General features: G+C 41.0%; 1 pseudogene; it reads left to right on the plus strand.

Annotated features, from left to right (window-relative positions):
• The first annotated feature begins 2,500 nt into the window (after positions 1-2,500).
• On the plus strand, positions 2,501-4,466 carry LOC105941801 (elongation factor 1-alpha 1-like; annotated as a pseudogene).
• Positions 4,467-10,972: the final 6,506 nt, after the last annotated feature.

The raw sequence follows: 10,972 nt of genomic DNA on the forward strand, positions 1-10,972 counted from the left end.
TGACATTCTACCAAAGCAAAAAGGATCAAAAACATAGTAATCTTGGGCCCGGCGGCGTGGTCTAGCGGCTAAAGTCCTCGCCTTGAAAGCCCCGGGATCCCATATGGGCGCCGGTTCTAATCCCGGCAGCTCCACTTCCCATCCAGCTCCCTGCTTGTGGCCTGGGAAAGCAGTGGAGGACGGCCCAATGCATTGGGACACTGCACCCACGTGGGAGACCCAGAAGAGGTTCCAGGTTCCCGGCATCGGATCGGCGCGCATCAGCCCGTTGCGGCTCACTTGGGGAGTGAATCATCGGACGAAAGATCTTCCTCTCTGTCTCTCCTCCTCTGTGTATATCTGGCTGTAATAAAATGAATAAATCTTTAAAAAAAAAAAACAAAAAACAAACAAAAAAAAACCATAGTAATCTCTCTCACAAGCCTTCTTTCCTGAGCCAGGCAATAAAAAAAATGCAATTTTATTGATTTTACCACCTCAGTCTCTTGCAGATCTGTGAAAAATGTTTAACGGTGCATAACTTTTCTCTTTTTATAATTCTCTACAAAGCTGCTCTACATCAAACCTTGCCTTGGGGAGGGTGTTACCCAGATACAGAACAGAGCACTGGAGCTGGGATGGTTTGATTTTCCCTGTGCTTTGTGTAACAGAGTACTTAGTGATGTAAGAAATGAGAGTCTCCAGACACCCAGTATGGTGGTCAAGGTATTCTGTAATCCACCCAACATCAAAATGGTCTCTACATGTTTCAATGCATGTGGCTGAAACAGAAGGTCTCCCCTTCCTCGTTCTCGTCTTTCTAGCCTCAGCCTCCATGTAGACCCAAATCCTATCCCAAACAGTTGAGTATGACCCGGTGTTATCATTTATGAGCATTGCCCCAAATGCATAAGCATGAAAGGATGTGTGATTGGGCAGAATGAAAAGGAGTCATGAAAAACACACGTCTTTTCTTTTCTCGCTAGTCACCATCCTCTGGCCTCCTTTCTAGCCAGAACTAGTAAAACATACAAGTGTAGAAGGTCTAAAAGGCACAGGAAACTCCATCTTTCACTCTCAGGAATGCTAGGGAGAGGTCTTCTGGATCACAGCGAAAAAGAACGACTTTACTCCATTGAGCAACACTGGTAAGACACTACAAAAGCACAAGGATCTTGAAATTGTGTTTCACAGATCTCCAAGATCCCACATGAAGAAGGAGTTGTTTTAACGACTTCATGTTATATTTGCATCTGCCCTGTCTTTTCCTGATTTCAGCTCTTCCTGGCCAATATTAAGTCAGATAGGGCATAGAATTTAAGCCATGGAGGACAATTTAAAAAGCTCCTACAGTGCTGGAAGGTCTGATGAGTTGGGAGACAGACCAGAGTCACAACCACATGAATCTAGCTGCTGTACCTGCACTTTGAGCCTCATTGCCAGTTTGGCTCTTTGTTTAGGTGACCCTTGCCCCCTGGAGTCAATGTTTGTCTTCTAAATGGCATTTCAGCATTAACATCTGCTGATGTCCCTCCAGTCTGACATTTGGGAAGCAGATGCTTCCAGTGGCCTTGCAATGTGCCTTCTGGGTCAGTGTTTTCAACAATGCCCTCTGGTACTGATCTCTGTGGTACCTCTCCCCAGGTAAGAAAAGAAAGGCCACTAGGAAATGGTTAGGAGAGAACACTTTAGGCCATCTGGAGGTAATATCAGAATATAAAACCTCAGGAGTTCTTGTATAAAGAAACACCTAGAGGCAGATAGTTGGGAGAGGATCAAGATTCTGATATTTTGTTGAAAGTGTGGACCTTAAATAGCCTAACAGTTCAATCCTGAAAAACATACACTATCAGTAATTTTTTTCACTTGTTTCTTTACGATCAGGATCCTCTCTCCTGAACTTTTGCAGTAACAGAGAGCAGAATCTGCCGTTAGGAATAGCCAGCCTTCTTTCCTCACCCCGCCCTGCCCAAGCACACTCACGGGAACACACCAAAAGGTATTTAAAGTAAGAGGCCCCTCTTGATGTGGACCTAGGAGAAACTTAAAGGAACCTTGTAAACTAGAGCACAAATCCCAGTACCATGCACTTAGACAATACTCTTTTTAAGTTAGGGATTTTACCCCAAGAGTCTTGAGAAGCTTTAGAAAGTTGCAAATAGGTCAGTGAGAATTACTTACGGAAATTGGGAGGGTTTTTGGTTTTTATTTTATATGCAACATTGTGTCTCAAGATCTCTAACTTATTATCACCAGCGATATCTACACAACCACCTACAGAAAAATGTCCAAAAAAAACCCTTCTCTATCTGCTCAGGAGGCTAGTACAAGCAAAGTGTTCATGAAGCTACTTTATAACACTCACCACTTTACTATGTTGGTTTTCTTTCCAAAGAATCTAGATTCCACTATCCACTAATCCATCATTCTCATGGAAACTGCTCTCTAAGCAATCAACCAAATCAAGAGTGGGCATTGAATAAACCAGTAACTCACACTCTAACATAATTCCCTCCCCTGAATGCATGAAGAACTTGTAACTTACTTCCAACCAATGGATTATGACAATGGAAATGGGACAGCTCCCCCCGCCCCCAGATTACACCGCATCATGTGGTGAGAGTTGAAGGAAATTTTACAAATTAAATTCTTAAATACATTGACTTTCAGTTAACAAAAGGGAGGACAAAGTGTGTCTGACCTAATCAGTTAAGCCCTGGAAGAAAGAATCCAAGGGATTTTTTTTGCAATAGGGTTGTTTTCAGGACACAGGTGCCATGAAAACCACCACTAAATCAAAGCCAAAATGGGAAAGCAGAAACCCATATGAACATTCTAATCACTGGACACATCATTTTGGGCAAGTCTACCACTATTGACCATTTGATCTATAAATGTGGTAGCATTGAAAAAAGAACCATCGAAAAATTTGAGAGGGAAGTTGCAGAGATGGGAAAGGGCTCCTTCAAGTGTGCCTGGATCTTGGATAAACTAAAAGTGAAGTATGAGTGTGGTATCAACATCTCCCTGTGGAACTTGAGACCACAAGTATCATGTGACTATTACTGATGCCCCAGGACACAGAGATTTCATCAAAAACATGATTACTGGCACATCTCGGGTTAACTGCACTGTCCAGATTGGAGCTGCTGGTATTGGGCAGGGAATTTAAAACTGGTATATCCAAAAATTAGCAGACTCATGAGCATGCCCTTTTGGCTTACATGCTGGGTGTGAAACAAATGAATTTCACTGAGCTACCTCATAACCAGAAGAGCTACAAGGGAATCATTAAGAAAGTCAGTGCCTATGTTAAGAAAATTGGCTACAAGTCTGACAGAGTAGCATTGTGCCAATTTCTGGTTATAATGATGACAACACACTGGAGCTAAGTACTCATATGCAATAGTTCCAGGGATAGAAAGTCACTTGCAAAGATGGCAAGGTCAGTGGAACCATATTGCTGGAAGCCCTGAATTGTATCCTTTCACTCACTGGACCAAATGACAAGCCTTTGTGTCTGGCCCTGCACAATGTATACAAAATTGGTATACTGGAACTGTCCCTGTGGGTCAAGTGAGTACTGTTGCTCTCAAATTCGGCATGGTGATAACTGTTGTTCCAGTCAACATCACAACTGAAATGAAGTTCATCAAAATGCAGCATAAAGCTTTCAGTGAAGCTTTTTCTGGTGACAACATGGGCTTCAATGTCAAGAACATTCTGTCAAAGATGTTCATCATGGGGCCTGGTGCAATGGCTCAGTGGCTAAATCCTTACCTTGCACATGCCAGGATCCCATATGGGCACCAGTTTGTTTGCCAGCTTGCTCCACTTCCCATCCAGCTCACTGCTTGTGGCCTGGGGAAGCAGTAAAGGATGGCCCAAAGTCTTGAGACCCTGTACCCACACAGGAGACCCAGAAGAAGCTCCTGGCTCCTGGCTTTGGAGCAGCTTAGCTGTGGCCTTTGCAGCCACTTGGGGAGTGAACCAGCAGGTAGAAGATCTTTCTGTCTCTCCTTCTTTCTATAAATCTGCTTTTCCAGTAGAAATCTTTAAATTTAAAAAAAAAAAAGAGGTTACTCATGACAACGTTGCTGGTATCAGCAAAAATACCCCCCTATGGAAACAGGTAGCTTTCCTGCTCAGATGATTATCCTGAGCCATCCAGGTCAAATCAGTGCTGGGTACGACCCTGTATTAGATTGTCACACAGTTCACATTGTTTGCAAGTTTGCTTGGACTGAAGGAAAAGATTGATTGCTGTTCTAGAAAGAAGCTGGAAGATGGCCCTAAATACCTGAAATCTGCTGATACTGCGATTGACATGGCTTCTGGCAAACCCATGTGTGTGGAGAGCTTCTCTGACTCCCCTCCTCTGGGTGATTTTGCTGGCCATGGTGTGATGTTGCCATGGTGTCATCAAAGCACTGGAAAAGAAAGCTGTTGGAGCCAGCACAGTTATCAAATCTGTTCAGAAAGCTTAGAATGCTGAATGAATATTATCCCTAATACCTGCCACCCCAGTCTTAACTAGTGGTGGCAGAATGGTCTCTAAATTGTTTGTCTCAATTGGCCATTTAAATTTAATCATAGAATATTAATTAATGATAGCAATGCATCATAAAACCTTCAGAAAGAAAGCAGAATGTTTTGTGGAACATCTGGGTTTTTTGGTGTTTGTGACAGTTTTAAGTTTTTAATTTTAACATCAGTACTTTTAAATAAACAACTTGACTCTGTCACAGAATTTTGAGACCCATTAAAACAAAGTTTAATGAGAAAAAAAAAAGAAGGAAGAAGCCAACGACGAGGAAGGAAGGAAGGAAAGGTGGCTTTAAAACTATCAGTCACAATTTACTAGTAAGTCATGAATCAGTAATCAGACAAGTGAAAGCTACAAGTGATATGAAGATCCTGCTTCTATAAACTATAAGTTTCAATATTTTAAAAGAAATAATTGCTATTTTAAAAAAACGATTCAATTCAAAACTCAAGGGCATAACTGAGAAAATTCAATTACAAATGCAACTCATTCTAACCAGATGCAGTGTTAACAGGAAATTAATGGTTGCCTAGCTAACCCTTAATTCTCAGTGACTAATCAATAGAAGTGTTTGGCATTTTTTTTCAGTCATATCAGATTTTTACTGGCAAGGAAGGGAGAAGGTTTATATAACTTTAGGGGCCCAAACAGGTATCAAATCTGCCATCTTGCACTCATGGCATCTGAAGAGCTCTGAACCTCAACGTTCAGTCTTCATGTTGAGGAAGATTGAGGGTAAGGATTACAAGATTCTAGCAATAGCATGTCTAACTTCAACCCTGAATTCAGGCAAATGAGCCTTCTTAGTTTGTGAAGGAATTTTGATGCAAAGAAGTTGTACCTCTCTAAAAATCCAACATAAAAAAAGAGCTCAGAGGGCCAGTAAGTGGCATATCAGACTGATCCTTAGTTTGTGGGACCAGCATTCCATATGGGTGCCAGTTTAAGTCTTGGTGGCACCACTTTTGATACAACTTCCTGCTAATGGCCTGGGAAAGCAGTGGAGGATAGTACACCCACATGGGAGACAACAAAGAAGTTCCTGTTCTTTGAAGCAGCCCAACTTTGTCTGTTGTGCCCATTTGGAGAGTGAACCAAAGAATGGAGGACCTCTGCCTCTCTGTCTCTCCCTTTCTCTGTAACTCTGACTTTCAAGTAAAATAAATCTTAAAAGAGAGAGACAGCACTCAGAGTGTAAATCGGTAGAAACCTCAACCTTTTGAGCTAATGTTACAAATTGTGTCATTCATTGGGGTTCCTTTATTCCTAGATGAGATAATCACCGTTTATTTGAAGCAAAAATGACCTTAAACTAAAACTCAAGTCACGACACTGAAGAAGTACTTTGTAATGGAAAGACAAAATTATGCTGTGGTTGTGAAAGCCCAGCCGCCTTACCCTCTCTTACGGCACCTCTTCTAATTACTATTTAAAATATTAGCTGGAATTTAGACATTTAAAATCTTTTATATTACTATTTGTTAAATTTGGTGGACTTGTTCTAACATTCACTGAGTTAAAGTTGAATTCTATTTAAAATTTTGGGGTTTTTTTTTGTCAAAAGATCTACTGATTCAGCAAGAGATTTTAACAGGATGACTACATATAAGGTAAATTTGTAAAATCAATAGCTCTTATTTATAACCAGAAATAAATTCTTAGAAAAAAATAAGTGCATTAATAATCCATTCACAATAGTGACTATTTCAAGTTTATTGAATTTAATTTGCTCATTTAAAATGATTAACATTGTTGATAAGTTTAAGCAAGACAATCTCATGCTATTTTAAGATATTTACTTGAAAGGCAGAATGAAAGAGAGCAAGAGATCTTCCATGGGCTGGTTCACTCCCTAATGCCTTTAGCAGCAGGGGATGGGCAGGCCAAAGGCAGGAGGAGCCAGCTGTCCTATGTGCATTGCAGAGACCCAGAGCATAAGCTGTTGTCTGTTACCCTCAAGGCACTTTAGCAGGAAGCTTGATTGGAAGAAGAGCAGGTACCAGATCCCAGACACTCTAACAAAAGATACAAACACCCCAGTGCACCACAACTCTCATAATACTATTGAGACTATGAATTGATAAGACACTTTTGGATGGAAATTTAGCTTTTTTCCTCAAAAGCCGTAGAAATATCCATTTCAGAATAGGCACTGTGATGCAGTATTTAAACTGGCACTTGCAATGCCAATTCAAATCCTGCTCCATTTTGGATCAGGTTAATGTGCCAGAGAAGTCAGTGGAAGATGGTCCAAGTCTTTGGGCCCCTGTTGTCCATGTGAGAGACCAGGGCAGAGTTCCTGGTTCCCTACTTCAGTCTCTTCCAGACCTGGCTGGCAGATCTCTATTTTGACTCTCCTCTCTCCCCTCAACCCTCTCCCTCTCCTTTTATTGCTGTATCTCTATTGTCCCACCTTTCTAATAAATAAACAACCCATTACATTCGATCTTATAATTCCACTTTTTTGATTCTAAAGAAAATAGTACACATAAAAAAAATATACATAAAGTATGTCACAGATGAGTTGTTTAAGGGGTACCCTATTGAATCATAGGAACCTAGGTAAATGTCATATATTCATCATTTGTTTGACATGAAAAACAAAATGTTTTCCATGGGAAGATGTTCAAACTACATATCTGAAAATGTTGTAAACAAATGTGATATTAAATTGCTGTGAGCTTAAACAAATCATTTAAGAGAGTATAGCTTTACCTACAAAGCTCAAATCTGATCTTACCTTAATCTAGGCACTCATGCTTTCTTCTTTACAAAGAAATTCAACCATCAATAGACGTTAGCTTGGTAGCTACTGGCAGAGCTCTCTCACATCTGAGGATTTGTCTTAGATGTGATCAAAAGTGAAAATACATCATTCAGAAGAAAATCTCCATTTTTTTGAGTGAACTCATCTACCAGTATCTAAGTTTCTTTGGGCCCTCATGGAGCCCAAAGTCTGGCAAAGGAAACACAGTAAAAGCATAAATGATTGGTTAAGGACTACAAAGTCCTCTGAGATTAGATTCCCAGGGAGTTAGGAAGAGAATTCCAAAAAAAAACATTGGAGGAGGGTATGGCTGATAGACACATACTGATCAGTATTTTCTTGCCCTCTCTGCAGTCTCACTTTTTTTTTTAAATGGTTACACAACAGCCCTGGTCTGTGAGAACAGTGATTGACAGAGTGGGCACCATGCTCAGAGTCACAGCCACCATCTTGAGGCAGGTCGAGTCCAAACTGGCAGAAATCTACACCAGGAGGACCCCAGAGGAATAACATAACAATCTTATAGGCATGGCACACAGCTCGTAACCACCACTGGTATTCCTGCCAGTCGTGACAAAATTATAAATTACTCAGGAAAAAAGTTAATAAGAATGTTTCAGGATCAACATAAATAGTTATTAGTCTCACTGAAGGACATCAATAAGAATCCGCACAGACACATGAGATTTCAGATGCAAAGACTATCGCACAAAAGTGACGGGTAAAACAGAAAAGACATGTACCCATTCAGCCTCCAAATTCCATTCCTTGGAACCTATCAGACATCAACACAAAAGGAATAAATAAAGATGGTTATTATAGTATTTCTTGTCATGGGCAAAGCAAGCTAGCATTCCAAATGAAGCTCCTAAGGTTTAAACAAATTCATGATACACCAAGTGACTTGGAGAGATTTCTGCAAGGCATTCTAAGTGAAACATGCAAGACATAGAAAGCTAGATACAACGTATTTCTAGTTTCATTTTTAAATGACTGAAAAGTACATAGGAATAACTATGTGTGTTCATATGTGTTCATATGTGTGCATTCAGTGGATTGAAAATTATGAAGAAAAATATGGAAGATTATAAACCAAGTTATCATTGTGGGTTAGAGGGTAGAGGTAGTAATTGTTAAGAGGAGAGAGGTATGGGTAAAAAAATAAATAAATAAAAAGGAAAGTAATAAAAAAAGAACATTCAATAAAATGTAGGTGATATACTCACATTAGAACAAGTGTTATTAATTAATTGCATTAATGCAATTAATAAAGATGGAATTTTCAAAATAAACTTGACAAATGCTGTCAAAACACTAATCCTATTGGGGCAGCTGCCAATAGCTCTTAATGGATATAAACGATTGACAGAAAATCTCTCTGTGGCTGCATGTTCCATGGAAGCATTTGTTCCTACTCCCCAAAAAGCTATTTCATCAGTGTTGCCTACATCTGGCCTCTTCAAGGCTTTTCCCCACCATAGCACTGCAAACTGTGCACAGTGCCCCAACCCTTCTCTTAGTTCTTCCCAGCACTTGACCAAAGCCGCCTCTGTCCTAGGGTCCATCCTCCCCTGCTTTCTCCAGGAACTACCATTATATCCATTCTGTATCTTCAGTTCTTCCCTCCAACCATGGGCTCAAACCCCTTCTTCCCCTGGCCACTACTTGACAACTCCTTTCATGGTCAGATCTCACAAAAGCAACGTGATCTGTCCCCAACATCTACTGAAGACTTTCAAATCCCAATCTTCTAGCCTAGACTTTTCTTCCCAGTCACAGCTTTCAGTTCCCAATAGCTACATGATAGCTCTACCAAGTACCTCAAGGAATTAAAGACAGCATGGTTGTATTAGCTGCCATGGTTGCCTGAACAGGATACCACAGCCTGCTGACCTAAGCACCAGAAGTTTGCTTTCTCAGGCTTCAAGAGGCTAAAAGTTCAAAGTAAAGGTATTGGTAGGCTTAGTTTCTCCTGAGGCCTCTCTCCTTGACTTGCAGATGGTCAACTCTCTCTGTCTTCTTAAGGCCTTTTCCTTTTGAAGCACCTCCCTGCTGTCTTCTCAGGAAGGATACCAATCTTAGTGGATTAGAGCCCCACCCTTAATGGCCAAATTTCTACCCAATCTTGTCTGCAAAGACCTTATCTCCCAAAGCAATCACATGCTGAGCTATGGGGAATAAGCACTTCAACATTGAAATTTGAGGGGGTGGGCTGTAATTCTGTTCAAGATAATGCCCAAAACAGAATTTATGCTCACTGCAAATAGTCAACATTCTCCTCTATTTATCCACCATGAAAAGAGTTCTGAATGAGAAACCTCAGTTACCTTTAGTTTCCCTTTCCTTTCTTTATGCTTCAGCCCCTGCCAGGTGCTTAACAAATGTGTACCTCCCACATCTCCATTACAGAAATCTCAGTCCTTTTAGATTACTGGAACATTTCTATGCGCTATATCATTTAAACCACTTCTAGAAAATTCTACCATCATGTAGTAATAACACCTAGTTATGCTATGCCTACTTAGAAACTTCTCAATTGTCACAGGAAGAAGTCCAGACTCCTTTGCTTGGCTTAAAGATTTGCCCATTACCTGTCCTCACTCTGGGGTTACAACATTATCATGGACTTCTCTACCCACTTACATACCTGATTTCCAAAACCACTGGACATAAATCTCTCAAAAACACCACTCCCTCTCCTCTTTGCTTCACTCATTCTGTTCCCATCTCTACAATGTATTTCCTTCACAAAAGGTTCTCATGACTCTTCAAAAACCAGATCATATATATCATTTCCTCCATAAAATCTTTCAGTATTTCGGGCCTGGTGGCGTGGCCTAGCGGCTAAAGTCCTCGCCTTGAACGCACCAGGATCCCATATGGGTGCCAGTTTTAATCCCGGCAGCTCCACTTCCCATTCAGCTCCCTGCTTGTGGCCTGGGAAAGCAGTTGAGGACGGCCCAATGCACTGGGACCCTGCACCCGCGTGGGAGACCTGGAAGAGGTTCCTGGTTTCTGGCATCGGATCGGCGCAGCACCTGCCCGTTGCGGCTCACTTGGGGAGTGAATCATCGGACGGAAGATCTTCCTCTCTGTCTCTCCTCCTCTCTGTATATCTGACTTTGTAATAAACTGAATAAATCTTTAAAAAAAAATCTTTCAGTATTTCTTAGTTTCTCTTTTGTCCCCTAAACTGTTTTATTTTTTTTCCTAAATTCTACGCACGTACTAAATTACTATAATTTCACACCTTAATTTTCTTTTTCTTCCCCCACTAGGCTGCATGTGTCTCAAAGATAGAGACCTTATTTACCTGGTATTCATTAACTAGCTTTTTCATGAGTGGGGTACATTGAATCCATCTGCTAAACCTTCTCAAACTTAACAGTCCAAAATGGTTCTCCTGAATTGCCCCTCATATTTGATTCCCCTCCCAGTGTCCCTGACCCAGCCAGAGATCTCACGACTGGGCTTGGCTGTGTGGTGTTCAGATGTTGAATTTCACCTGAATTTCACTTCCAATTTTCATTCCCAAGGTAAAGCCTGCTTCCAACATGCTGGAGTTTGTTCCACAAAAACACTTTGTTCCCACCAGAAACCAAACTCACGCCAACCTGCACCTATATTTCTGCCCTCCCAGCTCTCAGCCTTTCTCAGCCAAATCCACTGAATGTTACCCC

The sequence above is a fragment of the Ochotona princeps genome, chromosome 6 (assembly GCF_030435755.1).
Source record: "Ochotona princeps isolate mOchPri1 chromosome 6, mOchPri1.hap1, whole genome shotgun sequence".
Classification (NCBI taxonomy): Eukaryota; Metazoa; Chordata; class Mammalia; order Lagomorpha; family Ochotonidae; genus Ochotona; species Ochotona princeps.